Consider the following 23,255-nt stretch of genomic DNA (forward strand, 5'->3'; position numbering starts at 1 on the left):
TTCTTGCAACTTCGGTCCAGTGTTGGGGGACCACCATGCAAGACCCAGTGCGAAGAGTTGATTCTCCAACTCGTTTTGCTCCTCCCAATACAGATCCAAATCACCTCGCGGCTTTTTATACAGTCTTTGATAGAACTAAAATAGCAAAAGTGCTTTCTTTATCGGATCATACGCATCTTTTTTTACCTCTATTCCTCCTTCTTATTTTCACCCTTCTTGTTCTTTTTGCACTAAAACCCTAGTTAACACATATATTTCGTTCTACAATTGCCCCCGATGGAGGCCTGTAAAAGCAGAAACAAACTTCACTTACATCCTTCCCCAAGAAGAACTCGATGATGTTACTTGTGTCATCGGAAACACATTGCGTTCTTCTTAGCTCCCATGGAGAATGACTTCCCCGAGCCCCCAGAATCCCTTGTATCTCATCATCCGTTAACACAAGACTATCTGCCTGATAACCAGTTGAGAAGAAGTACAAAAACTGTTCCGCTCCCAACCCGGAAGTATCTCGATATATAAACTCTAGGTACTGCTGCCTCCTCTTCATCTCTAAGGCACCAGTCACTTGCTCCCGATTGTAACCGTTAACACTCAGCCTCCACTCAGCAGCATCTAATTCGTCTCGCACTTCCTCAGTCTCCCTCAAATAATTAATAGTGTACCAGTTCATGACTAAATGAATTAAAATATAAAGAAGAACAAGAAAGAAAATTACGAAGATTCAAAGATTAAGAAATTAAGGAGAAAAGAATAAAGATTTAAATTTAATAAAGAAAAACGAAAGTTGAAACTAAGTGTTAAGGAAAGAATTAAAAAAGATTTAAAGGTTGAAATTAATGTCAGAGAATAGTTTAAGAGTTTAATAAATCAAGAAAGAACAACTGTATTCCACGAGAGTTAAAGGCAAAAAGCAAATAGCCCACTCAACACAAATCTCACACAAAGTACGCGATTAATCACCATTGCAAGCTGTTACACACACATAACCTTTATACATGTTCAATATTCATACACTTTCAATATTCTCGCATACCTTTTATTGCGAAACTAACGCTGAAAACACATGTTACCCAAAGCAAAGCTAAGTAGAAACAAGTCCCCATGAGCAAATACCTTATCTAAGTTAAATACCTTAAGTACAGAAATTTGTCCCTTGCAAGCTATTTAACCCACGTAAAATCGCATTTAGTCAGGAAACGCATATTCACAGCAACCTACATAGTCAACAGATAAGAGCTAACCTTACTAGCTTAAGGACCCAAGGAATATTTAAAATAAACATTAAAGCACTTATGTACAAACAGCTAACCGCGATTTTAAATTCTCCAAGTAAGAATCATGTCACCTAAGTGCAAACCTTACACAAATCTCAGAAATAGTAATAACTCGATAGCTATACCCACTCCACAACTCAGACTACATATTTGCATAAACACATGCTTTCTCTAACAGTTCACAAAAGTGTACAACACACGGATTAAAAACATCTCAGTTGAATTTCATAAATTTCATTTTTTTCATACTATAACACATACTGTTTCTAGATAACTTATGATTAACACATGAAAACTTAAACATGAATTCACAAAGATATAGCCTACAACTCTTAGGAAACGGAATCTGAAAATAAAGCTCAGGAGTGCATGTAAAACACATAAATCAGAAATAACACAATTATATTCAAAAAATTCAATTTTTCATTTTCTAACACATACTGTTTCGAGACAACTTGTGACGAACACTTGAAACGCTAAAAAGCAAATGCACAAAGATATAGCCTACAACTTCTAGGGAACGAAATTTAAAAATTCAACCCAGAAAGTACATATACAACGCACAAATTAGATATAACACCGTTAAGTTCTAAAAAGATCAAATTTTTCATATTCTAACACATACTGTTTTAAGGCAACTTGCGATAAGCACTTGAAAAGCTTAACACGAATACACAAAGATATAGTCCACAACTTCTTGGAAGCGAATTTTGAGAATTCGGCCTAAAAATACATTCTTTTTAGATAATAAAGATCGATCCTATAGCACTGAAACATGAGAATTAAATTTTGTGGAGTTTTTGTCGTATGAATTTTGTCATATGACCAATTTATCACGTTGCTACATGCCACTAGTCAAGGCTAGCCATTGACCAATCAGGTTTGAGCACACAAATTATGGTAACTTAACCCTGAGAACCACTATTTAAGAGCCTTACCAAAACTCAAAATCACTTTTCTCAGTTACCTTCTGAAATCAGTTACCTCTTTCGCTCTTAGATTCAGTTCTAACTTAACCATCTCTCTCTCTCTCTCTCTCTCTCTCTCTCTCTCTCTCTCTTTCTTTCTTTCTTTCTTTCTCTCTGTCCCAAATTCTATCTTTCACATTTTGCCCCTTTCAACTGATAAACTTAGAAAACTTAGCAAAGTTTTCAAGCATTTCAATTTGTGACCAGCAAATACTTGTCACAACACATCTCCACAACACATATATCAGGTATATCAGTTCAATATTAATTCTTAATTCAATTCTCAGTCAGTTACTATAGAAGGAGTACATAACCCTTCAGATAGGACATAGTACAGGACTGACAATTTAGAAAGTTTCTAAATTCTGACAAACACTACTCATATTGAACACATTCATCACCAGTTAACACACCGCGTAACACAATTAGAACCCCCTAAAAGCTGATCAATCCTAATTTATGACCGAAGTCTCATTCGACCAAAACGGTTTTCTTATTTCTCTTTCTATCAACCCTGATACACTTGTGAAAGTTTCTATTAAGGCAAATCAAAAGTTGAAATTCAACAGTGAACTTAACACCTTAACTAGTTGTCAAATTTCTAACGAAGTAAGAACTGTAGTATTCTTTGCTACTAACTCTAACGAAGACCCTATTGCTGTCTTCTGGGGAAAGTATAACCCTCAGCAACTTAACAGTTTATTAATTCAAATTCATTCTTCAAGCCTAGTTGACTTAGACATTTTAAATGTCCCTTGTTTGGTTTTAGAACCACCAACTGATCAATGAATATTCCGCTAAACGATTATTGGGTTATAGCTTCAAGAACAACTTTCTCAACTTCTTACAGTCCTTATAACATCCCACATAAAATTCTGAGATATAATAACAAGTCAGCAAAAATTGATCGATCATATATTTCATATAAAGAAAACATTGTTATTTTCTTCGTTAAAGACCAGTTTGTAAACTTAGAAATAATTGTTAGTTGGACGCCTAACAAACCAAAACATATTGAACGCTTTCGTTTCCAATTGAACAACAGAGACGAAATAGACCTTGATATCATCGAAGCTCCCTTTACTGTAGACCCTTAATCTATGTTACCACCTTCCCCTGAAACACAAGTTCTTACTGCCCTTGCATTCGACCCACTATCGTATATTAGAATATTCCTCCTACAGAAAATATTGAAATTCGGAAATAAAACTGTAACACTTGACAAGTGTTTTGTTTCTAATCAACAGAGAACAGTTGCATTCTTCGTAACCTCAGAAAATAACGCAAAGTTTGTCATATTTTGGGTACCCTATAATTCCGCTCACGTTCACGAGCTAAAATATCAAATTACTTTCACGGATAATATTAACTTAAATTTATTAGACTCACCTTATACTGTCTTCGTTTACTAAATGGAAGACGGAGAAATCAAGAAATCACCAGCAATAGACGAAGTAATAAACGTAAGTTACAAAATGCTTATTTTTACATTACTTTGCTTAACTCTGTTCCCACCTGTAGCAACTGATATTGAATCTGAAACTGCTCAGCATATTGCAGAATTAAAATCCCTAGTTGAATATAACGATTCTCATCCACACTTCATAGAATGTGTCGTAAATAGAAATAATTGTCTACCTGAAGAAATTCCGTACCTTAAATTACTAGAGCCTCCTGAAAAGCTATTAATTTGGTCAAAACGCAACGTCCATATGCCACTATCACTGATTAAAGACCAGTTCTTTAAAGAGAAAATTACTGATAAGAAATCACTTCTCTCAAAAGTAGAATATTTTTTAACCTACATAGGAAACCAAATTCGTTCTGCTCGGTTTCTTAAGATTATTGCTATAATACTTCTCGCACTTCTCTGTGTTATAACTGCTTGCTCTGCAAAATACTTGATCTTTATTATATTTCTTGCATTATTACTCTTAACGTCTTTCACTGACGCCAGACCAATTGAAAAGATGAGTATCTATGAAAACACAGCTCCTAACCTTCATGTTAACCACTTTGATTGCTCAAAAATGATTTCAAACCAGATGTATTCTCTCAACAAAGTAGCACCTTGCGAAATTCGTCCTGATAAAATTAGCACTAATCAAGCACGAGTCACTCTCTACCAAAGAAATTATAAAGTTAAACTAGAAGCAACTATGTGTAAAGCAACCCAACAGCAATTACGTTGGTTTTGCGATTCTTTTGACTCTAGCGGCATAGATGCCAGACATAATACTATTACTACTTCAGTTAAGCTTGATGCTCAGAAATGCAAACTTGCAAAGGAAAGAAAAAAGATAAAGCTTTCCCCTTCTTCTAAATCAGTAGAATTCGATTTTGACAAATCTTTATTCTCAAACTTTAACTCAGGCGATGTTGGAACTGGAAACAATGAATGTAACTCCCGAGGTTGGATTACACACTACACTTATGAAACATATATGCAAAATGTTAGCCTGAATGTAAACCTTAGAGATGGCACAGTTAATAACTGGCAAAATATACCTCTACCTTGTCCTTTATCAGCCGGAGGCTGCGATTCTACATCTACTGATCCATTTGCATACACTTGGGATGAACCCAATAATTGTCTTTTCACTATAATTCGCACTTTTGACGCTCAAATGATTAAAGCTAATGACAAATACTATATAGTAAAGGATCCTAAATTTACTTCAGCTCAGTCAGATTTCGACTTACAAAGCTTTATGTTCCAAGTTTATAATAAACCACAGTCTTTATGTAGTCATCCACGAATAGTATATCCTACGCCATATGATTCTCTATACATTAGTCTTCGTGACGGATTTGATATGAACACTGGAGAACCCATTCACAAATTTAAATCCGATACTGGTGCTATAATTATGAAAAATAAATTCTATTCCAGTGACAACAAAACAGTTGATACAACATATTCTCAAGTTTATGAGAATATTGATTTCGAAGCACATCTTGGAACAAAAATTGACTATTTGCACTTTAATAATCTTCGGCAACTTCAAACCTCTACTCTAGAGCTATTAAGAAATGACTGTGAATTAGAGCGCTCAACTATTCTTAACACTTTAAGGATTTCTCATGAAAATCCACGTTTAGCTGGATATACCTTAACAAGAAACAGATCTATGTTTCTCAAAACGAATGGCAATGTTGCCTGGCTATATAATTGTCCTAAATTTCATTCACCCTTACAGATTCTTAATAAGTGCTATAATCGAATACCAATTCTTTATGAAGATGAAATTCATTTTGTTGATCCGATTTCTAGACAAATTTTCACTGAAGCCGAAGAACAATTGTGCTCTGATAAACATTCAAACTTATTTCAACTAGATGTTGACGATGATAATTCATGGGTTGAACTAACCCCACAAATCACAAAAGTAAGAGGACCTGCACTCTTTAAACCACATATAGTTATTCAACAAATTGCGAATGTTATTACTGCAAGTATTTATGCTTCTATCTACACATATAAAGAAATGATGTCATTCTGGAATTCAATAACTTTCAACTCCAATATGAAAGGAGTTCTCAAACACTTTACTAAGTCATTAATAGATAGCAGAGAATCATTTTCAAATATTTCAGGCACGAATTATTATAACTCTAGAACTATTTATCTAGATTCATTCATTTCACCGGACTTCTTTAATAATCAATTTGTTGAAACCTTTGGTAAAATACAATATATAATTGAGCGATGCGGAATATTCTTTGCCGCTTTCTTATTCATTAAGCTACTCATCGACATAGTCTTATGCTTAATTCGAGCAATGCAAATTAACAAAATTACAAATGCATCTATTCATTTTGGTAAAGCACTCTTTGCTGCCACATTCGATTTAATGTCAGCTCCAATTCTGACTTCTATCTATCTAGCAACTAACTCAGAGAATGATAATACTGATAAAAATAGAGAAAGGACGATGCGTGTTCCAAAATCTGAAGATACAACCAGAGTTACTCAAATCCCACCTTATGATATTAATAGAATGCAAGCACTAACTCATGAGAATAAAAGTGGTTATCCAAACCTACATGATGAGAATAATAAAGACGAAAATAGAAACGATCACAACGTTCCTACGTCTCCCGTATAGGATTAATTCCTCTAATACCTTAATATCATCAAACTATATGATGATAATATAATACAGACTGACTTCATATTTACTACTGATTTACTTTGAAAGAAAATACAAAAAAATAAGAAAAAGAGAATACTAGCAAAATAACTTCAAAAAATATACTCTTAGAATAGAATAAGAGTAGAGAATACTTGATTTTTTAGGAACTTTCTTCAATCCCTAACGAATTGATACCAGTCTTTCAGAAGGAACCTTCAAGTGGTTGGCCCGAATACAATACACAATCAACTTCTAAACCTCAATCCGGAGTTAAACAACTTGACAGACTAGTAAAACCCACAACTCACGTTACCCCATCTACAACTTTTCTCTCATCTATCAAGATTTCAGCAGTACAAACTCAAGCAACTAGTGCAAATTCATCAACAACAGTTACATCATCCAAGAAGAGAACTAAAACTTCAGATACAATTGCAAAGAAACAACCACGTAAACAATTCATTAGAGAGACATTCAGCCCAGCGACACCGCTAGAAGTAAATATACCCAAGACAAACAGTACGGTACCCAACGTCTTAGCAAACACTACAACTACTCAATCGTCACGACCAAACTTTCTTAATTTTCATCATTACACAACTACCCCCCTGCAAGACCGCCTACAAAAACAACATCAAGCTGAAATACAAGCTAAAACCCCCGGTTTTAGTGGACACCCGAACTACGATACAAATTTAATCTACCAGTTGCAACCCAACATCAATAGATTCAATCTCATTGGTTATTTGTCGAACAAAAATTCTTATCTACTAACTAATCACAACCTTCAAGGACAAACAATACAAGTCCCGTTTGATAATATTACAGCAAACCTCACTCCTCAGCTTGATACCTTCACCTATCAGGTACAGCAAAACTTTCTGACAGAAAGACAACGCTCTCAACAGCTCGAACAACGGATTACTGAGCTCCAACTGGAGATCGCAAATCTGAAGCATCAACTCCACATCCTCCGCTCATCACGTTGAGCACTCACGGAATGGAATAGATAAATTTGTGGTTGTTGATGTTCAGTACTTCCTTCATTACTTCTTCGTCTTTCTCCCGCGGTGAGGAAAATTATTCGTTAGTTTAAACGAACGCCTAATTATTAGCCATTTTGATTACCTTACTCTCCTTTATTACATTACTTACATCAAGTAAAATAATCCGCATTTCTTCAATCTTCATTGATTACACTTAGCGCAATTTATGGTGAAAAATGAGTCCATTCTTATCTTTAGATTGCAAATTTGATTTGTTCTCGCTTCTCTGAATAAAATCTATTCTTCATCTTTACCGATTTATCTTGCTTACGACATCATTCGATTGTTCCATCGAATTCCATAATTTATTTGATGTCTTACAACCTTTCAGTAGACGTTAAATATTTCAAAACATATTGTGATCTCGCTGAATTTATTCAATCGCAAGTTATTAAAACTTCGAAAACATTCTTAGTTGGAAATAAATTCTATACACCATTGTCAGTTCATTGGACATTTGAGTTACAGGAGATTATCTTATTCTTGCAAGATAACAATTCCAATGAAATTGTAGTTTATTTTCATCAATTTCCTGAATACGATTTGTTTGAAATTCTAAAACTTATTCATACAGAAGAAATTCTTAACATCAATAATCTAAACTTTCGACCGCTCACTTATTTCAATTAAAATATTAGTCTTCAATATTTTGGTGATCACGGATATAGAAATGTTACAACCTTTCTTTAACAGGTTTTCATTCATCGCCATCCACCATTTATAGTTTAAGTACTATTTGGATCTTCCTGTCAATTCCTTTCAAAGATTAATGGGTCTTCCATTCTCCCCATTGACATTAAAATTGAATTACTACATTATTCAAAATGAACACATATTTCGAAGGAGGTGTTGATATCGAATGGTTTAAAGATTATTGTCAACTCTCTGATCATGTTGAATCCGCATGGGTTAACTTTTCTAAACAGATTATTTTTAACGATAAAGTTTTCAGAATCTCCGAATTATATTATTCTGAATTTCAATGCGAAGTGATTTTATTTCTTGAAGACTTTGAACAAAAAGAAATTGTTATTTATTTTGAACTGATGACAAAAAGCAAGATTAATTATTTCTTAAAGCTAATTCATAATGATCAACTAAGTCTAAATATTAATTCCTTAAACTATAGCTACAAAGCTTACTTTAATTGATTTATTCTTCAACAATACTCAAATAAAGATGAATTACGAAACGGAATTCTTTATTTGGGGAGTCATTGCGGCAACTCTAGCCTTTATGGTGTTGTGCGCAGTAATTTTAATTTCCCTATTCATTTACCTCGCTTGTCATTATAGACCATTAACTTAACCAGTATATTCTTCAACTTATATTATTCTATTATTCAACGTCAGATGTACTAGCAGCACAATTTTATAGAAAAACTTCAAAAGGTCTATTATAACGACCAGCCAAAAAAATTGGATCTATTATTTTGTACAGCCCTGTATCTTAGGACATCGCCAACCCTTCTTCTAGAGAGAACTCAGAAACAAGAAGCTACGATGAACTTTAGAACTTTAACCAAGTAATCTACCTCACAAACTTTAAATGCTTAATTATTATAAAATTAAGCTAAATAATTTATTCGATTATGTAAAATTTGATGTTTTGATTTAATACCTATGGACCGGGATGGGATGTACTGAAGTGTGCTACACTCAGTAACACTATTTGATAATCTTAGTGCTATTTTGAGAACTTACGTTATAGTGCGTGAAGCACAAACTTGATTTGGACAAAGTCCATTTTAACGTGTGAACAAATTACTAAGTAGTTTTGAATAAGCTACTATTTTAAGATCACTAACTAAAACTGAGAATACTATGACGTGATATTGTCACGCCACACAGAGAACACCAACTTAACCTTGGTAACTCTGTCGACACTGTTATCTCTATCCAATAGGATACTAGAGAACCACGTGTCCGCAAGTATAAAAGGAGCTTGCACGCTCAACTACCAACACTTTTTGGTCCCTGATAACTTCTGATTTAAAATCATACTCCCGTATTGCCCCCTTGCTCAATCTCAGCTTACTTGAGATATTTTTCTAACTTAGAATATTTTGTGACTTGTTCTTAACTAAGAACTCTCTAAGTCATAAAATATTAACTTAGCACAAAATTGGATATCAGGTAAGTTTGACTTAACTTCTCTAAGTTATAAATTAACATCTCTTAAATTCTATCTAAGTTACAAGTTAACTTAGAATATTTCAACCTGTGCTAACTTGTACTATCTCAGTCTTAATAACTTTAACTATTCTATCCCTTCATGCTCGGTTCATAATTGATGCTGTTTAACATAACTTATTAATTCATATTTGCATTTAACTTTCTTTAATACTTAACTATATACCAAGAGTAGAACTAGGGGTTGAACTCTCAAGTTATACATGTGGTCCCGCGATTAACCCCGTCGTTTAAGTATCTAATGTACGGACCAGCAGTATACTAACATTTTAATTTTCGTTATGATATTTTCAGCATTCATTTATTTGCATTAATAGTAGTCCTCTAGGCGTTTTACAAGACCACATAATTTATTTTGTCGCGCACTTAATTATTTTTTATTTTGAATTGACTTTCTATGTGTGCACAGACGCTTTGACAATGTCATGCCGCTGCTATTATAGGCATCTGAAAGAAATACAAATATTGTTGCGACAATTGCCTATTTTATGAGGAAATCATTCAAAAGGACCGCTTTTGAATATTGTACAAAATTTTGTACGAAAACTAATATCCCTCGGCTCTTTTAAGAAATCGGTTGCCTCTAAGAACTGCTGAGAAAATCGTCTATTCTGTAAAATCTTCAGTGTTTTTTTAAACAACATCTTACGACTGGATCGTTTGAACATGCATATTGGTAAGTTGTTCTTACGTTTTTCAGTTTGACTTGAATTGTTTTAGAAGCTTGGAAATTTTGAGCATAAAATTGCCGAAATTTATTAAATTGAACAATTTAGTTCCTTTTGATTTAGCACATTTTGCGTGCCTTTTAGATCTTTTCTTGTGAATGCTCGATTGCTAATTGCTGATTTAAATAACATCATGTATCGGCCTCAGTATTAGATCAGAGATCCGAAGATATTATTTTGTGTCATATTTTTTTTCTTGTAACCATAAATTATCATAATAAAATTGAAGCTTGATCATTGATAGCGTTAATTAGGGCTGACATTGGAAAGCCATACGTAAGTTACTTGAAACTCAGGCTAGCTTTTATCTGACTCTCTTCTCAACTGTCTAGCTACGTTGCTGTATTAAACTTACCAGAACGTATGCAATGAACAATTATGGAATGAACGAGGTCAGTTGCAAAATTGTTGCTTCTACAAACGTTTTCGAAAATTGAGAATTTGAGTCACGCTGAGAAACTGAGAACGAAAACAGACTGGCACCGACCAGAGGTTGAGTAGTAGAAAAACAACCTTTATTGAGGCATAGGGATACATAGAGATAGAGAGTATGAGAGATTGTATGTGGAGGGAAAAGAGGGAATGTGCTATGTATATAGTGTAGAATGAAGAAAGTGTGATGTTACAGTTAATCCTGGTGTCTAATCAGAATTCCTTGTCCAGTAGATCCCCAGGATCTATCGCCTATCCCCGGCAGCTCACCTGTCAAAAACACTCCCAATCCCATCTACCACCACATCCACAATACCACCACCATCACTGCCACAACCCCCCCCCCCCCCCCCGCCGTACCCCACTCCTGCACCCCATTATTACCACCATCACCGCCCCCGACTACTACAACAGTCGCACACCGTATTACAACATCCACCACGCAGCTAAGTGAGGAAAAACGGGGAAAAGTGAATAGAAAAGAAGGCTCACAGCGAGAGAGTAGCCAAAAAACACGCTAAAAACAGCCAGTTTTGTGTAGCAGACATAACTAGCCAATGCTGCTTGCTAGTACTAACTAGTACTACAACCCACTTGGCTAACTAAATAACTATATAACCACTTCACTGTAAGTATAACCATTATTACCACGTACCTAACACATCCTATAGCTTACCAAGGATCAAAAATCATACCAGCGTTCCGCTAGACGAAAAGTTACTTAACCGAATCGAGGTTCGTATCTATCAGCCCTCATAACTATGATACTATCAAGGTAAATAGGAAAAAAATAATATAGCCTTGGCTTTTATGCGTGATAAGTCAAGTTAATTTATATTTATGGATTCTCTTCATAAACCTGGTTATGATAATGTGTACCTTATGATTACTTTGCACAGTTATAATGGATTGTTGCCATTCGTTCCGCGAACTTTTTTCCTCCAGTCTTTTTCTGATCGGTACAGGATACACAATGAAATATTTTGACATAAAATTTAATGAAGTGTCTTCTAAAATGACGTATTTCATTTTTAAACCTGAATACAAGCGTGTACACGTAATAAAAACATTCTGTGACCAACTTGAAAATAACTCACGTAATTTGATTAGCTTGATCAACTGGATTTACTAACTTTTATAAACCCGTTTATAAACCAAGTTGTTTACTTTGTTTCTTGTTATTTTTACCACAAATTTGCTCCTTTGACAGACTTCTTAGTTTGAGTGTTAGCCCCGAAATCGTGAATTGATTTATTATTACAAGTTGGGATAGAATAACTGATTAGAATCAGCGAGTTATAAAACTGCTACTAACTTTTACTAGAAAATCAGATATTTGGAGACAGAGAGGTAAGTTCCTTTTTCTTGAAGATTTCAGGCTAGTTCGAAATTTCAGATCCCACCTGAATTTTATCTCACCAGAAGAATTATAAAAAGATAGAGTAATCGTACGTTCGAAAACATATTTGACAGCGTTAAGAGAAAGCACTGGCCGTTATGATACGGTCATATAGCATATTGAATTCTGTGCATAATATTTTTCATTAACGCGAGACATTTGACGAAAATTTTGACTCTGGTTTTTGACTTCTTCGATTAATTTTTTGAGCAAAAAACCGATGGCAACAAAAATATGTCCGAGTGTTTGTGATGAAAATTCATTTGTTCTTCAATATCGATCTCAAACAAAACATTTGCATCATCTAGTTAGATCTTGGTTTTCTCATGCAGTTTTTTGCGACAAGTTTAAAATCTCTGGTGAAAAATTTGAGCGCTTCTTGTTTTTTCTTTCAGTGTTTTGAAATAAGTGACACAGTTTTGTTATCACTCGCTACAATTTACAACTACCTCCAATTTGATGTTTTTTTTCTAATTAATTTTGAGCTCATATTAATTGCAACTGCTGTCGTCTATTTTTTTAGTTTTCATTAAAAAGCAGAAATTTTCTCTTTTTGACATAAGCCTGCTAACATTTGAGAGTATGTTTCATCAGTAATGCGCTTTGCAAGTTTTTCAAGGGTGCAATTATTTTCTTTCAACTTCATAATGATTTTGAAAAGTTATTTAACGGGTTCGCTAACAATTATTACAGAACTTAACATCACGTAGTGCGCATGTGTCACATCATGTCACTTGCTGTGAAAACTGCTTTCATGAATGCGAGGAAAAGAATATCTGAGCAAAAGGCAATTTTTGCAAAAAATGCTAAAATTCCAAGAATTTGTTTTAAAAATTGCATGCAGGTTGAAAAAATGCAACTGGAAAAACCTTGAAAGCTTATTCGAAATGAAAAAAAAAATTGCGATCAGAACCAAATTTGTGGAAGTCTTCATGGCAAATATTTCATTTCAAATTTTCAAGAAGCTCGAATTCAAACAAACAAAGTTTTTGTAGCGTTTTTAGATTTTTGACACTAAGATGAGTTCTAGCACAACTGGATGCTGGCTATTAACTCCTTCCATCCGATTTATTTTCAATTTTGAGCTCTTACTCAATCCATTTGTTTTCACCCTCTCTCTCCCTATTGAGTTTCAATTATAGTACAAATCAGCTATATTTTACAGTTGACTTTCCAGAATATGTTTTATTAAAAACCTTTTGAAGTACTCAATCGAGTTGGAATTTTGTGTTTAATTTCATAGCAATCTTAAAAAGCCATTTAACATTTACCGCAGAATTTTCTTTTGTATTTTTTTATCATATCGTATTTAAATGATGTTGTTTGCGTTAACCGATTTTTTTAATCATAATTACAAGAAAAAGTTATTGGAGCGAAACAATTAGTCTTTGCAAACCAATTTTTTGGAATTTGTTTCATCCATTGCCTCCGCATCTACTGCTTTTTATCTTTAAGAAATTTTTTTGTTCCGACACAACCGATAGATTTATTCCTCGTACAGTGTTATGAGTGGTATCATTAGAAAGCTTTTCAAGCGTAGATTTTTTAAATAAAAAGATTTTTATAATTTTTCTTTTTCCTAGGAGTTATGGAGGTTTAAAGCTTTATGAATTTTAGCCTCACTCCGTTGTTTTCTTTCATTTTTTTGCAGAAATTTTGCTGAATTTTGCTGAAAATATGAAAAAAAATTTAAAATGGTCTCTTTGGTTTTACGTTTAAAGATAGAAGAGAATTGCTGAATTCTTTGAAAAATCAATTTTGGCTGAGTACTTCAAAGTTCGGGATTTTTGTCCTTTTTTAACGAAAAATGTACCAAAAATGCTTGTATAGCCCACTTTGTATTAATTGACCGCCGGTGAAGGCATAAAATTTGCTGACACAATTTTCAGTTACGATAATGGCTATTTTTACCTCCAGTTCCTAAGAAAAGTCTGGGTCTGACATTTTAGTGACTTTTCGTTAACTTAAACAGAGCTTTATCAAAAATGCGTCAAACACTTTTGATATATTGGGATTTCGATTTGCCAGCAAATGTGTTACGCGATCATCTTGAATAATGACATTTTTTAACAGCCGCTCAGCGATACGAACTCCAGTTTTGTTCTTCTCGTTGCTTTTTGCAATGAGAAAGGATTCGAATTGTATTTTTAGTCTGTCCTTTTTAAAAGTTTTTTTGCATCTTTGTCATCCCCATTGCAGACAAATCTGTTTTAATTTGAAGTTCAGTTTTTGAGAGGTCTTAATTATTTTAAAATGTTGCGCATTGATTAAATTTTAAGCCTACTGAGTAATGCTCAGGATTATTGTCATTCCGCCAAGGAGTTTTTGTAAGTTTTAAAAGAAATCGTGCGTTTTGCCAGCATTTGATGTCCTACTTGTTGTCTTATGACTGAGTCTATTTAATAAAAGTTTCATTTCACTGTCTAAAGAGCTAATAAGGAGCCTTTCAAATGCTTTCATTCGATGACTAATAATTCTACGCAATTATTATTCAGCTATTTTAGTAAAATTTCGAGCAATTGTTTTAGTACTTGGAGGGAAGTCAAGCAATAGCAAGACCAGTTTTGTTGAAATTTCGAAATTTGGCAATTAAAATTTCATTCGGATTGCAATGGGGCGCTGTCATTTTTATGACTTTCTGAATATTTTGTTGTTTTTTATGGTAATCGCTGTCTGGATTGATATACAATCGATATTGATTATTCAAAGATAAAATTTACATGCAAAGTAAGGCCAAATATATCTGACAATTTAGTGGAAAGGATTATGATTTTCTGGCTTCTGTTTGCGTGAAATTGTTCGGGAATTAATGACCCGACCACTCCATTTCCTAAGCAAGAGAAAGTCAATTTGTATAATAACTTGATTTGAAAACTTAAAGTTGTTGTTACATACGTCTTTGGCAAAATGTTTTCACATAAAACAAATGTTTTTTGAAGTTTGCCACTTTTACTCTTATCTCTACCTAATTCAGCGTGTTATCAGCAAATAAAGGGGTTGCTTTCTCCGTTAAGTGAATTCGAATGTCTTAATTGCTGTTGTATCAAATAATTAAATGTATTTGTGGGTGATACTATGAGTTCTTGTAATTTTTTTCGGATAGTTTCCAAAGTTGGGGGTTCTTTTTGCAGTCTTGTCCAGCGCTCAATTTGATGAAATTTTAATTACAAGTATTTTTTCACAATACTGGAGTTGTTAGAAGCCGCATTTGATTATTTAAGGTTTTTAGCAAAAAAATTATGACTTTCTGGGCTTCGAAACTGTTTTCTGGTAAAATTTAACCGAGTTTTTGAACTTTGCTTATATTTGTTCTTTTCTAGTCGTGTTACATTGTGGATAATGAAAACTCTCACATGCTTTCTTCTATGGAGGTATATATTAAACCATTTAAATATTTCCATTTACAGCTAATGGTTTTCATAACCTGGAACTTAACTGTTTTCAACAAGTATAAACGTGTTTCTTAACTTTGTTTGTTAACTTTTGCCTTTGTTTTTTCCACTTGTTAAGTTTAATAGAAAATACAAGTGAAATCGAAATCAATTTTTTTAGTTCTTTTTTATCTGATGCTATTTTGACTTGATCTTAAATTTTTTTTATTTATGAAGGTAGCCATTCGATTTTGGTCGTTATTAATGCTTTTTGTTTTTATTTGATTGTCTTGTTTGTCTTGTCTCTTATTAATCATAATGACCGGCATTATCAGCCTTATCCCAAGGCATTTTGAAATTGGCAAGGTAGTTTGAGCCTAAAGTGATTTTATAAACGGTTTCACCATTAATTGTTGAAAAAGCTACAGTTTTTGATAGTTTTCTATCACTTCTACATTTGGAAGTCAATTAAATTAAAAAGGTGTTGACCGGGGTTGAAGCATAATATGCAAAAGCACATTTACGAGACTCCGTGTTATTATTAAAAGTGATTTTGAATAATATCAATAATCCACTCAATTTTTTTACTTAAAAAATGTTTTTTTAGTAAATGTTTTTTTAATGTTAGTAATGGCCCAATCCTAAAAGAAAAAAAAATCTTAAAAAAAACTGTGATAAAAATTTTTGAGCGATTTAACTTAATTAAAACTAATTGTGGTAGGTAATTGTTATGAAATTGGCTGTAACTATCAATTTAGGGGTTTGTAGATTTGTGTAATAGTCCTGAATGAGCTGTTCATGTTTCATGATGTTGTTATGATGATACTTTTCATCGTGAGACTTGATTTATGAAATGTTTTGATCCATGTAAAAGTATAATAAACCATTTTTTTTTAAAAAAAACGATTGCTTTTGCTGTCTGATTTTTACAAATCAATAAAGGGTTGACTTCTCATAATTGACTTCTCATCATTATGTCGTCTATGAAAAGTTGTAATCCTAGAACTTTCATATAATGAAAGTTGTAATTTATCAAATTTTAGCGAAATTATGAACACTGCTAAAACAAAGCACAAATAATATGTTTCAAAAAATTAGTAAAAATGGAAAAAGTTGTAACCATACCAAATTCGTACAACTTTTTTCGTCTATGACATTAAGGATCCATAAAAGGAAAGTTCTAGGATAACAACTTTAGGTTTACCCGGGAACTTTAGTCTTCAAAACAAGGCGCCATGTTTCTGTTCTAATAGTTTTTTTTAAGGTATAATACACCTATTGGTTTTTAAAAACATGTATACTTTCTTACATACCATATAATTTTGGATTACACTCTAGTTTATTAAATTACTATCACTTTATTCGAGTTAATATCAAAACCTGCTTCGGATCATTTTAATATTAATTCGAAGTGTTTTCTTTATATTAACTTTACCTCAGTTTCAGCTAGGCTCATCTCTGTTATTTATATCAACTTAAGTAACGTTAAGGTTTATTTAAAAATATGGTGCTTTGGAGCGTTAGTTTTATCTGAGTTTTATCTACATATTTTTTTGAGAAATGTAAAGTAATATTTTTTGAATAATAATAATAATAACAATAATAATAATAATAATAATAATAATAATAATAATAACAATAATAATAATAATAATAATAATAATAATAATAATAATAATAATAATAATAAAAGTAAACTAATAATAATAATAGTAATAATAATAATAATAATAATAATAATAATAATAATAATAATAATAATAATTTTAATAATAATAATAATAATAATAATAATAATAATAATACTAATAATATTAAAAGTAATAATAATAATAATAATAATAATAATAATAATAATAATAATAATAATAATAATAATAGTAATAATAATAATAATAATAATAAAAATAAAAATATTTTTAAAAATAATAATAATAATTATCATAATAAAAGTAAACTAATAATAATAATAGTAATAATAATAATAATAATAATAATAATAATAATAAAAGTAAACTAATAATAATAATAGTAATAATAATAATAATAATAATAATAATAATAATAATTTTAATAATAATAATAATAATAATAATAATAATAATAATACTAATAATTTTAAAAGTAATAATAATAATAATAATAATAATAATAATAATAATAATAATAATAAAAATAATAATAATAATAATAATAATAATAGTAATAATAATGATAATAATAATAATAATAATAATAAAAATAAAAATATTATTAAAAATAATAATAATAATAATAATAAAAGTAAACTAATAATAATAATAGTAATAATAATAATAATAATAATAATAATAATAATAATAATTTTAATAATAATAATAATAATAATAATAATAATACTAATAATATTAAAAGTAATAATAATAATAATAATAATAATAATAATAATAATAATAATAATAATAATGATAAAAATAATAAAAATAATAATAATAATAAGAATAATAATAATAATAATAACAATAATATTAATAATAAAAATAAAAATATTATTAAAAATAATAATAATAATAATCATAAAAATAATAATAGGCTGTGTTTGAATTGGTGTACTACTACTATTAAGGAAAACGTCTAACCAATTGCAAAAACTGAAAGTTGAAAGTGAGTTCTTTGTGATGTATGGACTGTGCGGTGCTTTTAACCGTTTAGCACAATCAAAAATGCTTATGCTTTTTTATTCGAATAATAAAAACTAGTTTACAACGTTTCAGTCTAAATTTTAAAGATGATTGTTAATATTTTAGAAGCTCATGTTAATAAAGAAGAATCCTTCAAGTTTTATGTAAAATTGTTTTTAAATGTTTTTTATTTTTTATTAGGCCGAGGACTTTGTGCCGAGGAAAAAACGATTAACAAAAATGAGGCATGTCCAATTATGATCCTTTTAATTTTTTCTCTGCTTTTATATGTTATGCTTTTTCATAAAAAGAACAAATATCGAACACTTTACCGAAGAAGAATTTTTTGATGCGTTGTCTTTCTGATAAATGGGGTCATTTCTTCCATTTTTGCAACAAAATACCAACGACTATTATGATTTCTATAAGAAACTTTTGAGATAAAGAGAAAAAAGTTTGACATTATTAATTGATGCGAACTAACGTAGCCAACATATTGTTGGCGGTCGGGTAAAATTGCATTAACCGGTCTCACTATACTAATTCATTCAACTAATCTTTATAGTTTCACTATACTAATTGTTCACAGCTAGGCTTGTTATCCGTTTAAAGAGAAAACATTTTGACAGCTTATTTCTCTATTTTTTATTAATAGTTTTTAATGCTGTTTTTTATTCATAGTTTTCAGCGGGAGAAACCTACTGTCCAAAAACTCTTATAATAAGAATTTTCCCTTAGGTGGCCTATAAAGTCAATTGGAATACATTTTATATATATATATATATATATATATATATATATATTGTAACTCTTCAGAATTATATATCAGAATATATATATATATATATATATATATATATATATATATTTATATATGTATATACATATATATATATTTATATATATATATATATGTGTATCTATATATACTTATATATATATATATATATATATATATATATATATATATATATAAGAAAAAATCCTGAAGAGTTACAATATATATATATATATATATATATATATATATATTATTGTAATTAATAATCGTATATACCATTATTGTTATTACGTTAATTTTTCAGTATAATAATACGTAATAGGTAAAATAACTCAAAACACTTTGGCTAGACGACAAAACGAACAAAATCCAGCGAGGTTTTAAGTCATTCTGCCTAGTCTTTTTTATTGCTTTCATTGGACTTTGAAAAATCAAGATTTTTTTGTTTTAAACACAATATAGTCCATCTGATTGATATATATTGCTAAAAAAAGGTGTGTCTCAATTATATCATTTATTCCTGCTTATAAATATGCTTTTTTTGGACATCCTTTTTTGAAAAAGGCAGTTGATTTTCATTGCTAATAATATTTATGAGGTGTTAAACGGTTTAGCCTATTTTGCTGTAAAAATTGTCATAAAAAAGAAATGCCATCTTCAAGGACAAAATCAGCTACCATGAAAGTGCTAGTAGCAATTAACATCATTTTGTTTTAATTTATTCTAATTTCGCTTTGTATCAGTTCGGAGATAATAAGCAGTTCAATTTGAAATTTTAAATTGTACAGTCGCAATTTTTTTAAGCTTTCTTTTCGAAGTTTTTCAATCCTGCTTCCTCGAATGCAAAAAATTGTGAAGAAGTTTTTTAAGATGAGATAAAAAAATTTCTCAGAATTTCTAAGAAAAAACGTTCTTCATAGCTCATATTATCATAAACAATTTAGCAGAATCCCCTACCACTCCATTATTTCTTTTCCGAGTTCTTTCAACAATAATTTATCATCATGGGGGGCCATCGATCGTAAAAAACAATTCGAAAATAAGTTTTCACTTGCTATGATTCACTGCTAATATAAACTCGTCAGACATGTAGTCACCTGCTCAACTGTTGGAGAGAACTTTTTGAATTTTAGTATACATTTTTCAGTAATTTTGCAAACGTTTTTGTATTGTCTGTTACTTAAAAACCGGCTTTGTTCAGTTTTGATTTGGACTGCATCCAAAACCAACGCTTGATTCGAAAATTCCATTTGTTATTGTGTGTTGCTAATTTTCACGCTTTGCTAACTTCAGCCCTTTTGACCACTCAGAATCATCTTCAGCGCATTTCATCTGTATACGTGCAGAGAAAACAATTTTATAACTTTTTTATTTTGGAAAAACCTTTTCTTCTCTTTCATTGTCGTCTTGTGGATTTATTTTTCTTTTCAAGTGTAAAAACAAATTCTACATAACTTGTTGTCAATCTCCTAATCTGGTCAGGTGATAATGTAGTCTCCAGTGTTTTCAACTAACTTCGCTAATTTTAGTTTTGATTAGAGATCAAGCTGCACTGGGTTTCAACAAATTTGATTCTAAAAAAATCAACAATAATAAATTTCTAATTTGAAGTAGCTTGTGCAGTCATTTGCGACACTAAAAACACATGGTTCGACACTTCATTTGTCATTTGTGACACTAAAAGCACATTTTGTGCAATGATTAAGTCATTTGAATTTCTGAAACCAATCTTTTTGTCTTTCAATTGCTCAAAGAAGTTTCTAAAAACTATGCTTTTGTACGGTTGTTTTTCCATATGTCAGAAAATCAGGTTTTTTTCCAAAAAAGCACGGCTAGTTGAGCTTTGGTTCTTAATTTTTTAAGCTTCTGAACCCCTTATAATTGATTATTTTTTTTTGCCTTAATTGTTGACACAGCAAACAAACAGCAGACAATAGTTTCTGTTTTGTTCAATTGTTCCTGTTACAGTTGCTCGAAAAGTCACAAATAGGCCTCAAAACAGGATGTTGTCAGACTTATTTTGTACAACAAATCGAAAATGTTGATCACATAATCTTGAACACTTCAATTTTTGTAATTATTTTGCCGCCGAAACTTAAAAGATTTTCTTGTCAACATTTCAAAAAAGCATTTTTGAAAAAAATCACTTGAAAGTTTTTTATCACGGTTTCTAGTGTAGATAAGCTGTTATAAGCTTGATAAGCTTCCAGTATTGCAAGCTTTCCTATAATGTAGATATCTTTTGAAAACAGAAACGATACCATTTACGTTTCCCATAAGATATTGATCGAATTTAAATAATATCAATACCAATACGGATTGATTTTCAATAATTGATTCAATGATTGTTAAGCCTCTAATTTCAATGTTGGGCCTTCTTATAATGTTAACGAAAATATATCAGTGACAAAATTATTATTGTCATTTAAAGGCCCTCTAATGGGTATTTAAAAATTATTTTTGCACGTATAGAAACATGAAGTGGAGGTCAAGAGTTAATCACCGCTGATTATCTGAAATTGCAGGTGTTGTGTCAGTGTTGTCTTAGAACTGTGATGACTTGATTGACTATTTGAGAATAAATGATCCAATTTTTTCATAACTTGCCCAATCTGGAATCAGTGTTGGCAAATATTTAAAATATTTTCTAGTCAAGTTTTGCGCAAATGTTTTAGAATGTCGGATTTTTGGTTATATTAAGGTAACAGAAAGGCCACCGTTTGATCATTCGAAGCTCCCGAGCAGTTCCAGAAATCTCACTTGTACAATTTTAGTGAAGGTTAAAATATGCCCCTTACCTTCAACCGCATTGAATGAGTACTTCGTGGTTTGCTATTTTCATCAGCTTAATTTGCTTTTATTGGGAGAAGATGTACACTTTGACTGAAAAACTTTAAAAGAGCGGAACTGCATCATAGTATTTTTGGACAACGTCTGTGATCTTTTTTATGAAAAAGTGTTTGGCCTCCCAAACTATTAGAGCTACTCATTACTCGTAATGTTGATTCTTTGTCAACACCATTATTGTCAGCGTAAAGTTTTGGAACTTTGTGGGTTCCGAACCCACAATCCCTTTACTGATTGCAATCCTGTCCTCTCCACTTAGCCAACTGCTCCACACCGCGAGAGTCTTACTATTCTCTCTTATATTGAGCTATCATTTCAAGCTCCATCTTATGATTACAACCTGCTTACTGTACTAGAATGTATATTCTAACTCAAACCCGTCCAGTTTTTCTTTGAAAATCTATTTTTTTCGCAATTAGAGTTTCGAACCATCTATAGTCTCAATGTAACCAAATTACGTGTAATGTGTTTATTTTAACAAACGCCCAAGTTTGACATAAGGGAACCCGATGTGTTTTAAGCTCCTTAGCTTTAGAAGAAATGCACTAGATTGTAATAGCTTGAATATCTGCATTCGTTGCTAGCTTTTCAACATTTTGGAAATTTTTGCGTTTTTAGTTTACTATATAAATTTACTAAGCACTTTCGAAATTCACAAAAATTCACATTATGTCACAAAAAAGATAATTAATCGAAGCTCTGATTTAAGAACTGTACTCTTTCGTAATCTGAGAAAAATTAGATTATATCGCTCACTGCACACAGCTGAACGGGGTGTAAGACAATTGTTTTGGCCGGTTCTGTAAAATAAATACTGCAGCCTTTTTCTGCGTTTTGAGAGATTTTGCTTCAAATATTGAGTTTTTTTTTATGACAAGATTTTGCAATTATATACCAATTTGGATTTTAAAATGTATTATTTCAATTGTGCAAGGCTTGGTTTGAAAAATATTTGAGGCACTATGTGTAAGGAATTTTTAAGAAGTTACAAGTTATCCATCAGCTTCTCCAAGTGAACGCAATAGCAACTGTTGATATTATTTATTAGCTGTGACTCTAGTTTTATAAATAGAATTTTTAACTTTGGATGGGGTATTTCCTCGCTGAAATCTTTACAAAACTATTGAGATTTCACTGTCCTGATTATTGCATTTGACAAAAGAATGCCGAGCTTAGTTTTCTGAAATTACCGGCGTTCTGCTCAATAATTGGTAAATTTAACCATAATGATCTTATCGCTTTAACTGCAGGAGAAAGTTTACATTACTATCCAAACTTTGGAAGTCAAACAGGGAGTTGTTGTTGGTATTTGTTGCTATTGATTCAATCTCAGTAGTTTCAGACTTTTTGACTCCAAAAACGAATTTTTTCTCTAGACCCTCCCTTGTGCTAAGAATATGCCGTTCAAAAATTATATA

The 23,255-nt window shown here is 31.4% G+C and overlaps 1 protein-coding gene across 10 annotated transcripts in view; it reads left to right on the plus strand.

Annotated features, from left to right (window-relative positions):
* The window catches only part of LOC142341591 (uncharacterized), a 499,295-nt gene that overhangs the window by 208,379 nt on the left and 267,661 nt on the right, over nucleotides 1–23,255 (plus strand). The window contains exon 1 of one of the 10 annotated variants that reach the window (XM_075392656.1): nucleotides 11,751–12,129. The exons of the other annotated variants lie outside the window; for them this stretch is intronic. The gene's annotated coding sequence lies outside the window, so the exon portion shown is untranslated. Of the gene's footprint in view, nucleotides 1–11,750; nucleotides 12,130–23,255 lie in introns of those variants that run through there. 10 annotated transcript variants of the gene reach the window in all.

Source organism: Convolutriloba macropyga, chromosome 6 (genome assembly GCF_964194025.1).
Source record: "Convolutriloba macropyga chromosome 6, txConMacr16.3, whole genome shotgun sequence".
Taxonomy (NCBI): domain Eukaryota; kingdom Metazoa; phylum Xenacoelomorpha; order Acoela; family Convolutidae; genus Convolutriloba; species Convolutriloba macropyga.